Raw genomic sequence first — 22,437 nt, 5'->3', positions numbered from 1 at the left:
CCTCTTGTTTGTTCATGTCCCTTCCACATGAACTCCTGGAGGCTGTAAGGCCTGCACTGGAACTTTACCAGAAGCTTCATGCAGCTCACTTGGGAGAGAAGCTGTGGGCTGGATATTAGCATCTGTCTTTCCAAGTCTAGTGCTTAGAGACACAAAAAAATTGTACTCTTCTGTGATCATGTAGTGCAGTGGTGGGCAGCCTGTGGGCTGCAGGTGGCCTGTCAGGCCAAGCTGCTGGCAGGTCACCAGGCTACTTGTTTATATTTGCACAGTCACCCGCAACTCCCAGTGGCTGTGATTCACTGTTCCTGGCCAATGGGAGCTGAGGGAAGCAGCACAGGCCTGGCTACCGCTTCCTGTAGCTCCCATTGGCCAGGAACGGCAAAGCTCCATCCTTTTTGGAACCCCACCTTCAGCTAGTTGAAGGCTATCAAATCCCCTATCACTCTTCTCTTTTGTAGACTAAACAAGCCCAGTTCCCTCAGTCTCTCCTCATAAGTCATGTGCCCCAGCCCCCTTATCATTTTTGTTGTCCTCTGCTGGACCCTCTCCAATTTGTCCACATCCTTTGAGTAGTGGGGGGGCCCCAAACTGGGACTGTAATCATGACTTGATTACATTTATAATGTGTAAGCAGAATAAAGTCCCAACCAGTAATGTGTGTTTACTAGGTGCTATAACAACCAATTTCACGAAGCTGAACATAATTATGAGCCAAATCAGTTGGGATGAAGAATTAAAAAAAAAAAGTGGGAATCATTTAAGAACACCTTATTAGATGCCCCAAAAGCCATAATCCCACAACTGAAGGAGAAAGATGTAGATTTTTTTTTTAAAATTTGATTTAAAGGGGAAGTGATGGCAACTGTTAAAAATAAATATATAAGAAATGGAGGAAAGAGGAAGTTGATACTATAAAGCAGAAGTTAAGAATTGTAGAAAACTGATAAGGGAAGCCAAAAGACAGAGAAAAATCTATGGCTAGTAGAGTTAAGGATAAGCCTGTTTGCCTGACATCAATCCCAGGCAAGATAATGGAGCAGCTGATATGGGAATTGATTAAGAAAACTAAAGGAGGGTAATTAAAATCAGCGTAAGTTTATGCGGGCAAGTTAAAGAAGTATGGGCTGGATGAATGGACTATAAGGTGGATAGAAAGCTGGCTAGATCATCGGGCTCAATAGGTAGTGATCAATGGCTCCATGTCTAGTTGGCAGCCAGTATCAAGCGGAGTGCCCCAAGGGTCGGTCCTGGGGCCGGTTTTGTTCAATATCTTCATTAATCTGGAGGATGGTGTGGACTGCACTCTCAGCAAGTTTGCAGATGACACTAAACTGGGAGGGAGTGGTAGATATGCTGGAGGGTAGGGATAGGATACAGAGGGACCTAGACAAATGAGAGGATTGGGCCAAAAGAAACCTGATGAGGTTCAACAAGGACAGTGCAGAGTCCTGCACTTAAGACGGAAGAATCCCATGCACTGCTACAAACTATGGACCAAATCGCTAAGCAGCAGTTCTGCAGAAAAGGACCTAGGGGTTACAGTGGACGAGAAGCTGGATATGAGTCGACAGTGTGCCCTTGTTGCCAAGAAGGGTAACAGCATTTTGGGCTGTATAAGTAGGGGCATTGCCAGCAGATCGAGGGACGTGATCATTCCCCTCTATTCGACATTGGTGAGGCCTCATCTGGAGTATTGTGTCCAGTTTTGGGCCCCATGCTGCAAGAAGGACGTGAAAAAATTGGAAAGTGCCCAGCAGAGGGCAACAAAAGTGATTAGGGGGCTGGAGTACATGACTTATGGGGAAAAAGCTGAGGGAACTGCGATTGTTTCTTCTGCAGAAGAAACAATGAGGGGGGATTTGATAGCTGCTTTCAGCTACCTGAAAGGGTGTTCCAAAGAGGATGGATCTGGACTGTTCTCAGTGGTAGCAGATGACAGAACAAGGAGTAATGGTCTCAAGTTGCAGTGGGGGAGGTTTAGGTTGGATATTAGGGTGGTGAAGCACTGGAATGGGTTACCTAGGAAGGTGGTGGAATCTCCTTCCTTAGAGGTTTTTAAGGTCAGGCTTGACATAGTCCTGGCTGGGATGATTTAGTTGGGAATTGGTCCTGCTTTGAGCAGGGGGTTGGACTAGACCTCCTGAGGTATTCTATGAAACCCGGATATCCAACCCGGATATTCTATGAAAATAGATCCTGTCCAATTAACTTGAGATATATATTTTTAAACGAGATTACATGTTTGGTTGATAAATGTAACATTGTTAACAATATACATAGACTTCAGTAAGGTGTTTGACTTGGTACCACATGATTTGATTTAAAAATTAGAATGATATAAAATTAATGTGATACACATTAAATGAATTAAAAACTGGTTAACTTATAGGTCTCAAAATGTAACCGTAAACCCCTCAATGATGTTTTCCTTCTTTATTTCCAGTGGGGTCCCACAGGGATCAGTTGTTGGCCCTACATCAGGGGTCTCAAACTCAATTTACCTTAGGGCCAGTGCCGGTCCTCAAATCCTCCCAGTGGGCCAATGATGTCACTCATGCCATCCTGGCTGACTCTGCCCAGTGACTAGTGATGGTATCTCTGTCCCTCTCCCCCAGCCAATGGGAGCTGCAGCAGACAGCGCCTGCAGCAGACAGTCGGCTGCATGGGTCTCCTGCCCACTCCCCTCCCGGGCTCCTTCCTCCCCCTCCCCCAGACGGCAGCCACAAGGGCAGGATGAAAGAACTTTTTAAAAAGTTTCCGTGGGCCACACTGGGGAGGTTTTCAGGCCACAGATGGCCCATGGCCCGGGACTTTGAGACCCTGCCCTACACTCATTAATATTTTTATCGAGGATCTGGGAGCAAACATAAAATCTTTGCTGAAAGTTTGCAGATGACACACAAATTGGAGGAGTGATAAATAAGACAGGTCACTCATTCAAAGCAATCTGGATCGCTTTGAAAACTTAGCACGAGCAAACAATATACATTTTTAATATGGCTAAATGTATACATCTGGGAACAATGAATGTAGGCCATACTTACTGAATGGGGGATTCTAGCTTGGGAAGCAGTGACTCTTTTTTTTTTTTTTTTTTTTTAAATTTTTAAATTGGGCAGGAGCAGTTGTGGTGGATAATCAGTTGAACATAAGCTCCCAGTGTGATGCTGTGGCCAAAAGATCTAATGCAATCTGGGATGAATAACCAGGGGAATCTTACATAGGCGTAGAGAGGTTATTTAATCTCTGTATTTGGCACTGGTGTGACCGCTGATGGAATACTGTGTTCAGTTCTGGTGCCCATTCAAGAAGGATGTTGATAAATTGTAGAGTTCAGAGAAGAGCCACAAGAATGATTAAAGGATTAGAAAACCTACCTTACAATGATAGACTCAAGGAGCTCAATCTATTTGGCTTAACAAAGAGAAGGTTATGGGGTGACTTGACTGCAGTCCTTAAGTACCTACATAGGGAACAAATATTTAATAATGGGCTTTTCCATCTAGCAGAGAAAGCTATAACATGATCCAATGGCTGGAAGTTGAAGCTAGACAAATTCAGACTTGAACTAATGTGTACATTTTTAACAGAGTAATTAATCATTGGAACAATTGACCAAGGGTCATTGTGGAGTCTCCATCATTGACCATTTTTAAATCAAGACTTGATCTTTTCTAAAAGATGCACTCTAAGAATTTTTTTGGGGGGAAGTTCTATTACCTGTGCTATACAAGAGTTAAGACTGGATGATTACAATAGGCCTTTCTGGCCTTAGAATCTATGAGAGCAATAATTTAAATAATATACATTAGAAGCGACTCATTTATTATTAACCATTTTGCATCAATTTTGATGGTTTCAGTCTATGTTGCACCCCCATTGGCTTCAGTGCAAGCTTACAGTGGGGTTGACCTTTGCCCAGAGTGCTATATAAGTTCTCAGTATACTTATTAATAATCTGTCATACAGTTCCCAGACAGATTAATCCAATTTTCTTTCTGCAGTAGCTCTGGTCTTATTTTATTCAGCACATTCATTTTATTCTCTACTAATTAAATGTGATTTTTTTTTCTCAGCAGAAGCCCTTTTTATTTGAATTTTTGACTCAGCAAAGCTGAATAACAGGCCTCCCATTCTCAGTTAGCATTCCATCTCTGTCTCACAGCAAGCACTGTGTGCAATGTGCTGCCAGCCTCCAAGAAAGTCAGAGCTCCATAAATTCACTGGAGGGAAGATCTGTCATGTTTCTACGAGCCCTACAGCACAGATAATGTCCTCATGTCTGGATTTATAATCAAATGATAGTCACAAAGGCAGACTGTGCATTCTTAACATCACTTTTAGAGAATCAATCTTACAAATGTGATAAATGCAGGAGGTTACTGGATCTTTGAAAATACAAAGATAAAAATCTAGGAGGATTCTGTTTGCTTTCCTTTATCTTGCAAACCCCAACTATCTTCAGGCACCATCCTTGTAATTTTTTTTTAAGTCTCCCTTATCTGTATTCTGGAGGACCCAGCCTCTTTAGAGTGAAGGGCTTGATTTTTATCTCTTTGTGAACTGCTGGCTTCCTGAGACATTTGGGAAAGCAAAACAATGGTGCCTAATTATTCAGGTTATTATTCACAAAGGCTGGATTGCAGCAACTGCCCCATTCATTTGAGTTAGTGCTTCTGAGTTACTCATCAAATGTGTAAAACAGCCTGGATCCATTAAGCTGATCACCCCTGGCTCCTCAAATGGGATATTTAAAAATAAACTAAACAGGCAAGTGGCAAGATGACTTCATTATAAAAATAAAACAAAGCAGTGAAACATAACTGAATGGGCTGGAATGAAGAGGATGGTACATCTAGTACTGTGTAGCATGCAAATTCCATTATTTACAGAACTTAAATTAGTCAGTGATTGATTTTTAAGGAGGAGTTGAATCCAGTGGATAAAGAGTTATTATTGCATTAATGTTGATAAAGTGGCGCCCTGGAACCTGTCTGGAGAAGTGCTCTGCATTTGTTTAAATAATGGAGATAAGGTAATAAAATGCTTTGGGAGCTGGGAGAACAATCTCAAGCTTTACAAGGAAGGCATAGTGCTGTGCAAAAGCACACATTTCTACACTTCCACCACTGAGAGTAGCGGAGCCCAAACCTGTCTCAGCTGAGAGCCAGATGAGCAACTTGATGAACCAAGGCCTCAGATGGTGCAAATGAGTGGAATTCACTATGTTAATTTACACTGAGGTTCTCATTCAATTTGTAGAAAAGGGAGCAGATTGTTAGAGCTACTTTCATCATTATTAAAGGAATGAAGCCCCATGGGAATGAAAGATCCCAGCATGTGATGAGCCATCTGAGAAATCTGGGGTAAAAGGGAGCATTGCTCACCCGCTGTATTATAACAACTTCACCAGCTACCCATAGGCCACATGCTGAGCACACCATGTTTGGTACACAAATTGTAGCAGCAAGGAGGGTGTGGTGGAAAGGAAGAAATGCAAAGAGAAATGGGGCACTGGAGAGAGAGAATCAATTAGTAAATATTTAATGCTCTGAATGAAACTGTTTTGGAGTAGGATGCCAAATTCTCCATTATGTCTTCTGTCCAATGAAATGTGTGACTTGGAAATGGGATAAAAGTAATGGCTTCTCTATTTTATGTGTTTATAATATGCCCATCACTGTAATGTCTTGATACCAATGATGTTCTCTATGTTTGGCAGAGCAGAAGGCTCTAACCTCAGAGCTACTTTGACCAAATGGGAGATGTTCAATGGGTATTGAAACACTTATTGTGCCTGTGTGTATCAAATCAGCTATTCCACTTGAATAAAACCTTCTGATACTGGTAAGTGTTGGGGTGAGTCCTGAACTAATTGCCACAACTTAACTGCCTGAGGTTACCCTAACTATAAGGCTAAGTCCACTGAAGCTGGTATAGGGAGATGTCCGTTACAGATACTGCTAATGCTAGACAGGCAGGAAGTAGGTTTTATAAAAGAATCATAGGACTGGAAGGGATGTCAAGAGGTCATCTAGTCCAATCCCCTGCACTCATGGCAGGACAAATATTATCTTCACCATCCCTGACAGGTATTTATCCATCATCATCATCATGTTCCTATTATTCCTCTGGCATTTAGGGCAGTGATGAAGCTCCTCCGCTCCTGTCTGTTTCTGGTACGTCTTTCAATGGTTCCCCAGCTGTACCCCAGGCTCTTCAGGTCAGCTTCCACAGCTCTTCACTATGTTTTCAGGTGGCCTCATTTTTGCTTGCCTTCAGGTGTCCATCTTATTGCTACTCTGGTGATGGAATTAGTTTCCATCTGAAGCACATGATTGATCCATCTCCAACACCCTCTGGCAATGCTGGTGCTCAGATCCTCTTGGCTGCACTGTGTCAATAGATCTTGGTTTGAGATTGTTCTGGGCCAAAAGATGCAGAGGATTTTTCTGAGGCAGGTTGTATGGTATTTGTATAACCTGCTCTTAAATCTCCAACAATGGAGATTCCAAAACCTCCCTGAGCAATTTATTCCAGTGCTTAACCACCCTGACGACAATTAGGAAGTTTTTCCTAATGTCCAACCTAAACTGCCCTTGCTGCAATTTAAGCCCATTGCTTCTTGTCCTATCCTCAGAGGTTGAAGAGAACAATTTTTCTTCTTCCCCCCCCTTGTAACAACCTTTTATGTACTTGAAACCTGTTATCATGTCCCCTCTGTCTTCTCTTCTCCTGACTAAACCCAATTTTTTTGTCTTCCCTCATGGGTCATGTTTTCTACACCTTTAATTTTGACTGCTCTTCTCTGGACTTTCTCCAGTTTGTTCACATCTTTCCTGAAATGTGTCCAGTTTTGGGTGCCACAATACTCCCAGTTGAGGCCTAATCAATGCAGAGTAGAGTGGAAGAATTACTTCTCAGGTCATGCTCACAACACTCCTGCTAATATATCCCCAAATGATGGTTGCTTTTTTTTTTGCTGTTGACTGACTCATTTTAGTTTGTGCTCCACATGACTCCCAGATCCCTGTCTTCAATAGTCCTTCCCAGACAGTCATTTCACAGCTCTTTCCTTAGTACAGTACTTTGCATTTGTCCTTTATTAAATTTCATCCAATTTGCTTCAGATCTCTTTGAACTTTAATCCTATCTTCCAAAGCACTTGCAACCCTTCCCAGCTTGGTATCATACACAAACTTTAAGAGTCCTCTCTACGCCATTATCTAAATCACTGATGATATTGACCAGAACTGGACACAATTGATCCCTACAGGATCCCCACTCAATATGCCCTTCCAGCTTGACACTGAACCACTGATGACTACTCTCTGGGAACTGTTTTCAAACCAGTTTATAGTACCCACCTTATAGTAGCTCCATCTAGGTTGTATTTCTCTAGTTTGTTTATGAAAAGGTCATGTGAGACAGTGTCAGAAGCATTACTGAAATCAAGATATACCACATCCACTGCTTTCCCACCCATCCATAAGGCTTCTTATCCTATCAAAGAAACCTATTATATTTAACAGTTTGTTCCTGACAAATCCATGCTGACTGTTACTTATCCACCTTATTATCTTCTAGGTGTTTGCAAATTGATTGCTTAATTATTTGGTCCATTATCTTTCTGGGTACAGAAGTTAAACCAAATGGTGTATAATTCCTTGGGTTGTCCTTATTTTCTTTTTTTATACATTGGCACTATATTTGCCTTTTCCAATCCTCTGGAATCTCTCGTCTTCCATGGCTTTTCAAAGATAATCGCTAATAGCTCATATCTCCTCAGTCAGCTCCTTGAGTATTCTAGGATGTATTTTGTCAGGCCCTGGTGACTTGAAGACATCTAACTAGTCTGAGGCCTTGGCTACACTTGAGAGTTACAGCGCTGGTGGTGGCTTTACAGTGCTGTAACTTACTCCCCGTCCACACTGGCAAGGCACATACAGCGCCGTATCTCCCTGGCTACAGCGTTGCCTGTACTCCACCTCGACGAGAGGAATAAAGAAAACAGCGCTGGTGCTGCAGCGCTGGGGTGCCAGTGTAAACAGTGATTAATCTTACTACGCTGTAACTGACCTCCGGAAGCTTCCCATAATGCTTTTAAGTAAAGATAACTCTCTTTGTTTTGTTGTGATGCCTCTGTTTGTTTTTGTTGTGAACTCGGAGCGGCTCCGCTTAGCTAAAAAACAAACACAGCTACTGTTTGCTGTGAATGAGGCAGGCAGGGGGGATCCCTTTGGAATGTCCACAGCTAGTGTTTGCTTGAGGAGAGAAGCAGCCCGGCGTGCAGGAGGAGGGGGAGGGGTCAGTTTCGGAGCAGCTGCTTATCTGGTCTGTGAAGAAAAAAACAAAAGGCTATTTGCATTGAGTGAATGAGAGAGGGGTTGGGGAAGGGGTCGGAACTTGTAAGGCAGGGAGCTGACAGTGTCAGCTCCAAAAATCCACTCTCTTCCCCACGCTCCCTCTCACACCCTACCCCCCTCTTTTGAAAAGCACGTTTCAGCCACTTGAACGCTGGGATAGCTGCCCATAATGCACCACTCCCAGCACCGCTGCAAATGTGGCCATGACAGTGCGCTGGTAGCCGTCAGTGTGGCCAAACTGCAGCGCTTTCCCTACACAGCTGTATGAAGACAGCTTTAACTCCCAGCGCTGTACAGCTGCAAGAGTAGCCATACCCTAAGTAATCTAATTTTTCCCTATTTTAGCCTCTGATCTTACCTCATTTTCACTGGCATTCACTATGTTAAATGTCTAATCGCTACTAACCTTTTCGGTAAAAACCAAAACAAAATAGTCATTTAGCACTTCTGCCATTTCCACATTTTCTGTTATTGGTTTTCCCCCTCATATTTGAGAAAGTCAGTGCAGTGTTTGAGGCAACAGGAACTCTGGCTATAGCTAGGCAAGACTTGCTTTCCAGTAATAGATGGATTACCTTAAATGCTGGACAAATGGGGAGGGCCTTGTGGCATGACTGGCTGAAGTAGCACCATTAGTAAAAATGTTGCACTGTGTTATACTCCAAAGTGTGCTGTGTGCCTAGTTGAAAGGTGTGGTGGAGACCAGGATGAAAATAATAATTTTAATCAGCGCCTCCAAGTCTGCAGCACAGACTATTTTGTGAGCTGGGTGCTGAGTCCTCTGCAAACCATAAAGATCTTTTTTCCTCAGTGCTGTCTCAGTAAGGGCACATCACTGGCACACACATGCAAGCCCAAGACTTGTACATGCAAATCCCAATTTGCATTTATGAAAGTCACGTAGAATGATGCTCAAACATGCTGACAAAGAAGCCTCTGGAGAGCTGCCTTTGTGTAGCAGTCACTTCACTGAAGCCAGGTTTTAACAAGCTAGTGCAAAGCAAAAAGTGCCACCTTGCTCACTGGTAACAAGAGGTAAATATTATTACAGCCAAGGACTTTCTCTCTATTAGCTGCCACTTGTCTAATAAATTATCTGGAAGAATTAAGCTTGTATTAAATGGCAGAGAACTCTTTATTCAGGCACAAAATTCAGCAAAACAAAATAAAGTTTGAAAAAGTCAAACAAAAATGATGTGGTGAGGAGGGCTTAATGTCAGATTGGAGATGATGCAGCAGTAAGGAAGAGCATAGAATGAAAGTATTGAACATTTCCACTTCAGCTGGGTACAGAACTTCAACACCCCAAGGTGGTCTGTCAGCATGGTCAGTGACTGAACAAAATTTCAGTGTGAAATTGCAGCTAAAAATATCACTTCCCTCTGTCCAAATGTCTAGTAATCTGAGAGCATCTGATATCTTGCCATTTAGATAAATGCAGTTCTCCTGTGTTTTAATTCAGAAACTTTTCATGTACATTTAAACACATTGGAACTAGACTGATACATTTGAACCCACAGTGGTAAACTTTTTTTAAATCAGGTGCTTAATCAGATGCTTATGCAACATATACAATGATCAGTAACTGATATGCTTTCATTAGAAAGCAAACACCTGAAGATCCCTTTGGCCCCAGAAAGTGCCCTGTGGCCAACCAAGATTTGGACATTTGCTTTAGCCAGCCCACCAGAAAATGTAGCTGAATACCACTGTACTTTCAAGTGTCTTTCATCTGCTCAGTTTCCATAGATAAAGGCATATCTCTCGAGCACATACTGAACTCAGAAGACATAGACAGATTGCAGCCATCAGAATGGATGAGTTTGCTTTTTAGGCATCCCAGGTCATTCTTGTCTATGGCATGTGGCCAGTCAGCTTGAACAGAGGATACAGTAGGTTGCTTTTGAGGCAGATAGGTTCAAAGTATTCTGAATGATGTGACAAACTGCTCCAAAAAAAATTGGAAAGAGGAGTCCTACAGTTGTAGGAAACTTGATCACTCAAAAATAAAATGGATTTTCACTCTACAGATTTAGAAGTCTGTTTATGATATTTATATTTCTATGTTCATTTATAAGTACTCAGTTTAACAGACAGGAAGGATGGTCTTGTGGATCAAGAACTGGACTAGAATTCTGGATTCAACTCCCAGCTCAGGTGTAAACTACTTGTATGATCTTGAACAAATCATAAAGACCTTGTCTACATGGGAAAGCTTCCGCCCCCCTCCCCAGTTGAGGTTTTTTAAGATGAATTGCCTTGTGTCTAAACATACAAGTTCTATTTTTGAATTATCTGGCATCCTATCCTACATTAATCTGCTTTTGAAGTGTAATAATCCTGTTCAGGAATGAGGGTGGTTTTTTGGGGGGGGCAGGGTAATAAGATTTGTGTGGTTGCATCTGTATTTTGGATTAACTATTTTTCTTCTAGCAGTCATCCACTGCTTTCCCCACACTGCATTGCTTCACACCTGGATCAGTCACATTAATATTGGTGAACCTTCTAAGGTGATCAACCACGTTTTGCAGCATGATGGAGAAATACTACTTTCTGCCTGGTATTGGGGCAAAGAATAATCACATGGATCTCATCAATGGCGTCTACAATCAGGGAACCCCAACTATGCAAATCCCTAAATTATCTACTTTATAACTTGGCCCAGCAACAATCTCTTAATAACAATGCAGATGTCCATGACAGCAGCCTTGTCAGATGATCTAGCAACATCAGAATGCCACTGGGGGTGCTGAACTTCCAGATGGCAAGGGGAACTCTCATGTTGTTCCACCACCGCAGTTCCAGGGTGAGCTCTGCACAGAACTCAAGGAATGGTGCCTCCTGCCTCCTGACATTCTGTTGCCACTGCTAATCATCCCCAATCTGCCTCACTATCCTGTCCCCCCAGTTGGTGCTAGCTGGCCAATCCCAGAAGCATTTCACTCAGTGAAGCGACTCCAGGAAAACATCCTGTAGAAGTGACTGCTTGATTTCCTCCTCCTTCTCCTCTCCCTGTATCAGTGTGGCATTGCTGTGCCTGTCTCCTAACCCATCCAAAGTCAACCAGCTGCATGACTACCAATCCATGTGGCGCATCCTGTTCATATTGATGGCTATCAGGATTGTGGCACCAAACTATGCTGGCTAAGAGCACTGGACTTGTGAAAACCAGCTGAATTATGGGATACAAGGATAGGAATCATGGGATCAACCTAAAACGCCCAAGTCCCAGAATTCCAGTAGGTTCTGATAGGCATCACACAATGAACCTCCAAAAATTCCAGCATGCATAGAATGGTAGAACACGGTGCCATGAGCTATCTGCCCAGAATCCTGTGTTCATTTAAAAAAAAAATAAAATGCAAAGCTGGCTAGATGCAGTGATTCACAAGGTAAGCATATTAAGCTGGCATAAGCAAAGTGGCATGCATGCGTTCTTTCAGCACAGTTATTCTGCTTTCGTTATAGCAGAAAAACACATTCTGAAAACCATTCCTTTCTCCATACTGTACCTAAGTACCCCATCTGCAAAAGAGGCATATTAGTGCTTCCAGTCTCTCACCCCTTGTCTACTTAAACATTAAGCTCTGTGGGGCAGGAACTGTCGTGTGGCATGCCTAGCACAGTGGGGCCCTGATCTTGGTTAGAGCATCCAGGTGTACTGTCATACAAATAAATGGGATTATGTCACAAGACATTATCATAAATTAAAACTATTTTTCAAAGCAAATGTTGGAAGTCAAATATCACCCCAAATGTGTGGTGGATGTGTTTACTGTTTCTGCAGTACATAATTGAAGGATTTTGGTGGTGAATTAAAGTTTTAAAAGTATGGCTCTACTTTGAAAGGTGACACTGTAAAATGGCACTATTTTACTCCACCAATATGTTTAGTGAATTCATAGTCACTAAAGTCAATAAAATAAACCTATACTGTTTCCTACTGCTTTTAGTCCAGCAGAGCCCACACACTTCCTTATATGAGAGCTATATTAATTCTGTCCCTTCTCATGCATCAGCTATGGAAATGTTTACTAAATTCCAATCAGTTCTACCTGGATAAACCCATTGAATGCGTAGAGGTCACAGAAGCCATAATCTCAAAACATTGGGGTTGCACAAGTGTAACTGAGGGCCTACTTTGATCCCCAGAAGCTGTATTACAGCTGATGTGTGAGAAGAAAAGAACAGAGGGATTGATCCTGCAATTTGCATCTCAAAGGTGGACTCCTGCACCAGTGTAGAACCTCATTCACTTCAATTTTGCACAACTGGGGCAATTCTCTCTATCAGAGTTCAGATTGGGTTTGCGGGTCTGGCACTTATGAGGCGGAGGGAAATCTTGTAAACTGAACACATTTGTTATGGAGTCAGTAACAGGCAAATACGGAGCCCTAAGAGGCTGTGTTAACACAGCGACTTTTAAAGTAGAACCGAATGAGGAAAGATTCTGCTATAGTGATCAGGGGCATGGGAAGGGATTTGCTTTGACAGATTTGAGATAATATAAATTATATCTTGTACGTTGCAGAATTTTAGAAATACTTGCCTCCCACTCCTCAGAATCTGTGTAGGTCTACAAGGGAGTGTAGAATTTCTGCTGTGTATGTGTAATATACATAGTACTCTGCCTAAGATTATGCTTAAATATCAGAGACCGGGATTGTAATTATATATAGCTGCTGCACAGAGGGGCAAGGCGAGGGAGGAGTGTTTTGAGTCCAGTCCATTCTTGCACACATCTGGAGCAGATGGCAAAAACTGGCCACTGCATCAAGATGAGAGAAATGCTAGTACATGTACGATTAATAGCATTTGTTAGGCCATATACTGCTTAATTTTTAAAATTCCTTTATTTTAAGCCCATTGATGCATTGAGTTAAGGGGTCTGCTGGTCAGAGCAGTTGCTCATAAAAACCCAGAGCAGTGGGTAGTTAATGAGTAGCTGCTGTGCACACTGGACCACTGCTGGCATTTCCTTGTGTCAAGATTAGGGGACAGGGAAGATAAAGTTTTCTTTTTTTGTGGTTTTTTTTAAATATTCACTGCCTTTTATCATAGCCTGTGCACCCAAAAATTTACCAACAGGGAAGACAGCAGCACTAAATTTTTTAGCATCAGTCACTATTGCTGTGGTAATACATTAAAAGGGAGTAGGTAAACAACACTTCATTACACTCATTGTTTTAGTCAGTGAAAGACACAAATGTTACTGAGATAAATGGTGCTGTGGTTGCAGTTCCTGGGTTGTGTTTGTATATCCACGTGCATTTGAATTTGGACAAGCCACTAACCTCAGTGCCTTTAATCTTATCCATCTAAAAATTTGGGTTACTTTTGTACCCATAACACCAGTTGTGTAATATTTCACTTGTTGGCAACAGGGTGGCTCTAGGCATTTTGCCGCCCCAAGCACAAAGCCGTGGGACCAGCGGACCCTGCCTGCTGTCCTAGCCCCCAGTGGCTTGCCGTGCTGGGCCTGGAGCCGGCCCTGGTTGGCAAAACACTTTGAGATCATTAGATAGGCGGTGCATGGGCAGTCTGGTCTCAGGAGGTGAGGGGATGGAGCATGCTCATTTCAGATGGAATCTTCAGAGAACTTTTGCTGCCAAATTCCTACAAGTGTCTCTTTATGATGTGCAAACTGCAACTTCTTTGAGGTTTACAACATAGCCGGATTTGGATATTTTTTTTCCACAGGGCAGCAAATGACATCCCTGACACCCCGCTGACCTCCTGCCAAATTTCAAGTCCCTTCTCTAAAGCATGAAATTTTACAGAATTTTAAATAAAATGGTTGTAAGAATTATTTTAACATGGGCAAAACAATGTATTTTTCCCCAGTCTCATTCTTACAAATGGCTGCTTCATTTTAGCAGCCTGAGGCAGACACTCGAACAGTTTAAATTTTGGCAAAGTAATAAGCAACTGAAAATGGTATTATAATGAAATTTTATTTAGTTTAGTGTCTTGAGCATTCATCTTAACTTGGTCCAGCATAAAAATGGGTGCCAGTATTGTACATCCTTGAAAGTTTCTGCATGTACATTCTCTGCTAGGGAAATTACCAGTTAGCAAGATCTGCTGGGTTGGCAGCCTGTTTTTGCATCAGTGGAACAACTCAAAGGGGATATAGCCAACCCAAGAATTGGGCCTTAAGAATCCAAGATGCTTTTATCAGCCTTGTCTCCAAATGACCTTAGCCAAAATGAATGACTTTGTTCAGTGAAAGGTTGAGTCCACCAGAAGAGGACTTTGCCTGGCAGCCAGCCAGTCAGTAGGTTAACATGACCTTGTGCTCCCAGTACAGCTGTATTGTGGAGGGGACAAATAGCTTCTCTTCAGCTAAATTCAGAGGTCGTAGGCGATGCTATATTTTAAGAAAATAAGGACTCAGATCCTTCTGGCTTTAAATTCTGTCACGTTATTGATTTGTTGCGCATGGTGCTTTGCTAATAGTTGAATAGGCAAAAACATCCACACTCATTAAGGAAGTTTTACATGCAGTTTTTTTAATCAACCATGCCAAATGATCAGTAATTGATGTGCTTATTCTGAAATACCAACTCTCTTGTCCATCTTGCCAGTAACACCACGTGTTGTGTGTTGCTTGACTTCTTTCAGTGTTTTTGTGCAGAAGTTATTGTGCAAGCTGCTGCCATCTTTGCTTTCTGTGAACAACTTAAGTCTTGAATTCAGCAATTCTTAGGTTGAATTATTCAGACAGTAGAAACTCAGAATTACAAACTGAACAGTCAACCACACATCTCATTTGAAACCAGAAGTACGCAATCAGGCAGCAGCAGAGACCAAAACTAAATAAATACAGTTTTAAAGTATCAGAGGGGTAGCCGTGTTAGTCTGGATCTGTAAAAGCAGCAAAGAGTCTTGTGGCACCTTATAGACTAACAGACGTTTTGGAGCATGAGCTTTCGTGGGTGAATACCCATTTCGTCGGATGCATGGGGGTTTTAAAGTACAATTTTAAAGTACAGTACTGTAACTTTTGTTTTGTAGTTTACATTTTTTTTTTTTTGCCAAGGTAAAGAATCTGTTTGTTTCATTTAAATTAAGAGGGTTAAAAGCAGCATTGTTCTTCTGCATAGTAAAATTTCAAAGCTGTATATATTAATGTTCTGTTGTAAACTTTTGAAGAACAACTATAATGCTTTGTTCAGTTACAAACATTTCAGAGTTACAAACAACCTCCATTCCCACAGTGTTCATAACTCTGAGGTTCTACTGTACAAATAATTCCACTAAAATGCTACTCAATATGACTGAGGTTTGCAGAAAGGAAGGATGTTTTCTTTGGCTCAAGCACTGGACTAGGATTTTGGAGTTCTGGGTTTAATGCTTGCTTTGTTAGAGACTTCCTGAGTGACCTTGAGCAAGTCACTTAACCTCTGTGCCTCAATTTCCTGCCTGTAAAATGAGCATGATACCTCCTCGCCTCCATCTTTTCTTTCTGTTTAGACTGTAAGCTCTTCAGGGCAGGGACTTTCTCCTGCAATGTGTATGAACAGCACAATTGAGCCTTGATCTCAATTCTTAGGTGCTTTGGTAAAACACTCAATAACAGTAAGAAGAATCAGGCCTTTAATGAGTTGCTACAAGTCCATTCTGTTTTTTTTAAATGCCTGCCTCTCGGCTATCATTAGAAGAGGTATAACAGATGGGCTGTCAGGTGCATTTGTATTTTAATCTTCCTCTGAAGAGAAGATACAAGCCCTTGAAGTATTCTATTAAGCAGATGACTGCAGATGAGGTGTGAACCCACTAATGGGAATATACACTTCACACCATCCTTTGCATTTTTTTTCCCCCCAGAAGGCATTGATTAAGTAAGGGCTTTTCTGGGATTTTAAACATTGGGATTTTTACTTGGCCTGCTAATGCTGTCAGGTCTAGTTTGCTGCTGAAACAGTTCATGCTTTGATACTGGACAATGCATGAATGTTTAAATTGCTTGAAATGTCTAATTGAATTATCCTCAAATTACAAACCCAAATGGGAAAGGCTGTCTCTAGCTCACAGGCTCATTCACTTGGACGTGTGTGTGCCATACTGCTGCTTTTCTTTTCACTCTCTATTCGCTTCTGACTACATTTGTGTTAAATGAAACCTTAAATACTGAAAGCATTTCTGGGGATGGGTGGGGGGAGTGACACTGAACTCCTACCACTTAAAGGGAAATGCACCCACAATTCCATTCAAAGTCTTATTACCAGGTACAAAACCTAGTTCGTCATACTTCTATCAAGTAATGTGAAAGCAAACCAGCCAGCTCCTTTTTACAATTAGCCTTCCTTTCTCTAGACAGGTCACAGATAATATATTGTATATACAGACATTCATAAATACCCCTTATCCAGTCCCACTAAAGGCATGTAGGTTAAAGAAACTAACAGACCAGAAAGAAGCTGTTGCATGTGTCAGTCATAACAGGACTGGTATATTCTAGTACTACTATTCATACACAGCTGTAGAAGCTAAAAGTCTGACTCAGTTTCCATTTTAAATTGCTAATGGAGGGGGAAATGAATCCTAGATATGAGTATGACCCTGTTCCCCCTGCACACTGGCTGCACTGAAGGGAGTTCTCACTAGAAAATTTTGTCATGATAAAAATGTCAGTCGGGGTAACATACATATGCAATATTTGTATATTGGCAAAAGCCTTAGTATAAACAGTTATACCAACAAAATCCTTTTGCTGAGAGAGCTTATTTCAGCCAGAGAACTGGTATAAGCTTTACAGCCAAAGCATATTTTTTGCTGTCAGAAGCTGTCTACAGGAGGAGGTTTGCTGGCATAGCTATACCAGCAAACCTTTTCTAATGTAGACTAGGCCTAAGATGCATTTCCCTCCAGTGCCACACCTTTCACACGCTGCCTCCCTCCCCCATCTTTGTGTGCTGCTGGCCCTCTCCCCCGTTACACACCATTTGGCTCCCATGAGCCATAATTTAGCTCCTCATGTGGGAAATTCCTGCTGCAGTTAAGTGGTATATGAATCAGTCAATAGTAAAAGGCTGAGGAGTAAATACTCCGGCACCTTCCCTCCTGAGACTGAGGCCATGTCTACAAGGGAACAGCCCTCCTGTGTATGATACTATAAAATCCCTCCTGGCCAGAGACACCACAATCCTTTTACCTGTAAAGGGTTAAGAAGCTCAGGTAACCTGGCTGACACCTGACCCAAAGGACCAATAAGGGGACAAGATACTTTCAAAGCTTGGTGGCGGGAAGGCTTTTGTTTGTGCTCTTTGTTTTGGGGGTGGTTCACTCTTGGGACTCAGAGGGACAGGACATCAATCCAGGCTCTCCAAATCTTTCTGAATGAGTCTCTCACTTACAAGTTTGAAATATAACAGCCAGGCAAGGCGTGTTAGGTTTAACTTTGTTTTCTCAACTTTTAAATGTTCCTTTTTGCTAAGAGGATTTACCTCTGTTTGCTGTAACTTTGAACCTAAGGCTAGAGGGGGTTCCTCTGGGCTCTATGAATCTGATTACCCTGTAAAGTTATTTTCCATCCTGATTTTACAGAGATGATTTTTACATTTCTTTAATTAAAAGCCTTCTTTTTAAGAACCTGATTGATTCCCCCCCCCTTGCTTTAAGATCCAAGGGGATTGGATCTCGACTCACCAGGAATTTGGTAGGGGAAAGGAGGGGGGATGGTTAAATTCTTCTTGTGTTAAGATCCAAGGTGTTGGATCGGTGTTCACCAGGAACTTGGTGAAGAAGTCTCTCAAGACTATCCAGGGAAGGGAGTTAGTATTTGGGAGTGGTGGCAGCAAAACCAGATCTAAGCTGGTAGTTAAGCTTAGAAGTGTTCATGCAGGTCCCCACATCTGTACCCTAAAGTTCAAAGTGGGAAAGGAACCTTGACATGTTGACAAAAGGCAGCTTTCATCAATAAAACAGTGGGAGTGTACATTGCTCAGAGTCATAGTCCTTCATAGGACGAGGTGATCAATGGTCCTGCACGCTTGCATCACTGCAACTCCCATGGTGGAGTTCCCAATTCCAAACTGGTTGGTGACTGATCGGTAGCAGTCTGGAGTTGTCAGCTTCCACACAGCGATTGCCATTTGCTTCTCCACTGTGCAAAAACAGTTTAATTTACAGTGGTGGATGATCATCAACATAAATTAGGTTGACTTAACTTTGTGGTGTAGACATAGCCTGAGTGTGGTACCAGCACAGAGTTCTCAGCCTCCACGTAAAGACTTGTTCATTTTCATATGATGGCAGGGCAGTGTCACAAAACCAGACTGATGTGCTCTCATTCTTGCTAATGTAATGAGTCTGATTTGTAACACTAAAGAGAATCATTAATCTTTATTTCAACCTGTGCTGAGGTTCAGAATAGGAACTTGACATGGGGCTTTCTAAGGAGATGGGAGAGGTTTCTAAATCTGAGAATGAATGTTACTCTTTAAATATGACTCAGAATAAAAAGTTTGTAACACACAAGTATAAAAAATCCTAAGTATTTGTCTTGACAGTTAATTAGATTTGGGTCACCTTTAAGGGCAGCTGTTGTATTAGTTTGAAATTAGATGGCCATTTTTGTTCCATAAAAATTATTAAAGGCATAATAGCCATAGAAAGAAAGGATATTAAGATGCCAGATATGATGCTTGTTAAATAAAAGACTAGATGTGTGTATGAGAGAAATATTTTTGGTGGTCAGAAGAACATTTAAACTAAGAATTCCAGCAATTTATTAATACCCCATTTTTCTTTTTTTAAGATCATGTCCTCTGTCCTTTCCAAGTGTGACCACTTTAAAGCATCTGTCAGACACAAAGAAAGTTGTAGTTTAAAAAGTAATTGTAGTGGACATCTTCCATTAAAATGCTGGGGTCCTCAATAGAACTTGTCTCCAAATGAAACCACTGAAATGCACTTGATCATGATTATGCAGAGAGAATCAAAGTCACATAATACACTGCAACAACATTCATTATAACGCTCTCTATTTCTCTCGCGCGCTCTCTCTGAACAACATTAAAACCCAGTAATCTGGTTACTCTATTGGTATCACACAGAAAGCTTGGTTCCTAGTGACTGACCGATAGGGACAGGCACACCACAAGTCTTTCTGGAGATGTTTTGACTTGCCATTTCCTTTATTTATAATGCTTTCAGTTTTATGCTCAGAAACTTTGTTTATACTTTGTTACAAGTATTGAGTCAAATTCTCCTGTGCAGTAATCTAAGCATATTTATACTATATATTGATTTGGCTCATTCTAGTTTACTAGTAATTTTATTAGAAGACTGAAATTTTCACTCCTTTGGTTAAATGATCATTTCGCTCGCACACTTGACCAAATCATTAAAAGTCTAGGCAATTGATCAAATGAGTGACAATTATGGATTGAATTTTTTTTTACTAACCTAGGCAAACTAAAGAATTTTTGAATTTTAAATTGACATAAGTTATGAATCTTTGTAGTTTCGCTATAACTGTGGCTTACCTTTTTAGTGACTGTTCTCCAGAATCACCACCTGTTCATACCAGGGGCTTCTCTTCAATACTACAGCATCAATGTTCCTCCTTCTTTTTCTCCTCCTCGGTTTGAGCATTGGCCTGCTAAACCCAGAGTTGAGTTCAATCCTTGAGGGGGCCATCTGGGGCAAAATCAGTACTTGGTCCTGCTAGTGAAGGCAGGGGGCTGGACTCAATGACCTTTCAGGGTCCCTTCCAGCTCTACGAGAACCTTATCTCCATATTTTTTTTCCCACACAGACTGGGAGGTGCTGGCAATGTATCAGATCTTTTCTTTGCCTCTGGAAGCTGCAGTGGGGCTCTCCTGTAGTCACATCTTTATCCCCCTTGACTGCAAAGGCTTCTGACATGGATGTGTATCTTCTTCACAATATAGGCCACTTCCTTTCTCACCTGAGTGGAGGGGGAGGTGCCAGTCCTCTAATTTGCTTTCAGTTGAGTGCTTCACATTTCACAATCCTCAGGTTCTTATACCAGAAAAAGCATTATTTTCCATATTATTGACACATTTAAATGTTAGCATCAGGTAAGATACTAAGTCTGGGAGTACAGTGTGCTGTCAGGGACAGTGTCTTAGAGAAAACTAGCAATGAACATACTAGTTAACAAGGGGTTTCTATTTTATGCTCTTGTCAGTTGCTCAATTTGTTTTCCTTCTTTTTTTCTCCTGTTTTCAGTCAAGCTTAACTCTCTGCATTTCCTGATTTCAGTTTGTCCAATTTCCTCAAATCAGATTGTAACTTTAGCCCCTTCATCACCCTTGAATTTAAAAAAATCTGGGAAGGGGAAGAAATCAAGTGGATTGCAACAGCAAGCTAAAGAAAGCTAGAACAGCTCGATAAAGTGGGGGAAGTGTTGTAGGATGATCGGGCACAAGGCAAAATGGCAGGGAGAGAGAATTGGAGAGAGGTACATGGGTCTAGGTGATGTGCAACGAGAAACCAGAAAGGTGGGTGGCTAGGAAACTTGCATGATCAAAGAGGCAAGACCTAATCAGACCGTTCATGCATTTTTATGCCTAGAGTATTCCATTTTTAATAGGTCTGGGGCAAAATCTCATCCCCGCTGAAGTCAATGGGAATTTTGCCTTTAATGTCATGAGGGCTGAGATTTCACCTCCTCCCTAAGTGGTTTAACGCTCTTTGGATGATGTCCTGGCCCTATTGAAGTAAATGGCAAAACTCCCATTGACTTCAACACACACTCCTTTGTTTAGGATAGGCCTGTTTAACAACTTTTGTGAACATGTGCTAATAACATCATAGAATCATACAAGTGTAAGACTGGAAAGGACCTCAAGAGGTCATCTGGTCCAGTCCCCAGCACTCATGGCAATACTATGTAATAACTAGATCATCCCTGACAGGTGTTTGTCTAAGGGTAGGTCTATATTTACCTGCCGGGTCGACGCATAGAGTTCGACTTCTCGGAGTTCGAACTATCGCATCTAATCTAGACGCGATAGTTCGAACTCCGAACGCGCTCCCGTCGACTCCGGAACTCCACCACCGCGAACAGCGGTGGCGGAGTCGACGGGGGAGCCGCGGACTTCGATCCCGCGGCGTCTGGACGGGTAAGTAGTTCGAACTAAGGTAGTTCGAGTTCAGCTACGCTATTCGCGTAGCTGAACTTGCGTACCTTAGTTCGACCCCCCCCCTCCCCCTTAGTGTAGACCAGGCCTGAGCTGTTCTTAAAAACCTCCAATGATGGAGGTTCCACACTTTCCCTAGGCAATTTGTTCCAGTGCTAATCTCCATAACAGGACATTTTTCCTAATGTCCAACCTAAACCACCCTTGCTGCAATTTAAGCCCATTGCTTCTTGTCCTATCCTCAGAGGTTAAGGAGAACAATTTTTCTCCCTCCTTGTAACAAGCTTTTATGTACTTGAAAACTGTTTTCATGTCTCCCTCGGTCGTCTTTTCTCCTGAGTAAGCAAATGCAATTTTTTCCATCTTTCCTAATAGGTCATGTTTTCTAGACCTTTGTCATTTTTGTTTCTCTTCTCTGGACTTTCTCCAATTTGTCCATAGCTTTCCTGAAATGTGGACACAGTGCTCCAGTTGAAGCCTAAGCAGTGCAGAATAGAGTGGAACAACTGTTTATGTCTTGCTTACAACACTCCTGCTAATACATCCTACAATGATGTTTGTTTTTGTTTTTTTTCCCGCAAGTGTTGCACTGTTGACTCATGTTTAGCTTGTGATGCACTATAACCCTCCCTTTCTGCAGTACTCCTTCCTAGGCAGTCATTTCCCATTTTGTATGTGTGCCATAGGCACTCATCATCAGCCTGGCAGATCAACTTCTCCCCCAGCGTCTCCCATTTGCTCGTGATCAGCTGTTCAGTGGCGTGCAGGAGGTGCTGGGGGGGGAGGAGGAGGAGCATGGGCAGAAAGAGGCAGGGGAAGGGGGCAGGAGAAGGTGGGGTGGGGGTGAGGGCTAGGGGGAAAGGGTGGAGTGAGGGTCGAGCACCCCCTGGGAACTCAAAGTCAGCGTGTCATAGGTCTCACCCCCACTTAGAGCTGCATGGACTCCTCTAAAC

The 22,437-nt window shown here is 42.1% G+C and overlaps 1 protein-coding gene across 9 annotated transcripts in view; it reads left to right on the top strand.

Annotated features, from left to right (window-relative positions):
• Nucleotides 1–22,437, top strand: part of FAM181A (family with sequence similarity 181 member A) — a 227,070-nt gene that overhangs the window by 5,980 nt on the left and 198,653 nt on the right. For 2 of the 9 annotated variants that reach the window (XR_006579002.1, XR_006579001.1), the window contains exon 1: nt 5,725–5,850. The exons of the other annotated variants lie outside the window; for them this stretch is intronic. The gene's annotated coding sequence lies outside the window, so the exon portion shown is untranslated. Of the gene's footprint in view, nt 1–5,724; nt 5,851–22,437 lie in introns of those variants that run through there. 9 annotated transcript variants of the gene reach the window in all.

The sequence above is a fragment of the Mauremys mutica genome, chromosome 4 (genome assembly GCF_020497125.1).
Source record: "Mauremys mutica isolate MM-2020 ecotype Southern chromosome 4, ASM2049712v1, whole genome shotgun sequence".
Taxonomy (NCBI): Eukaryota; Metazoa; Chordata; order Testudines; family Geoemydidae; genus Mauremys; species Mauremys mutica.
This window is presented reverse-complemented; position numbering and strand designations above follow the sequence as displayed.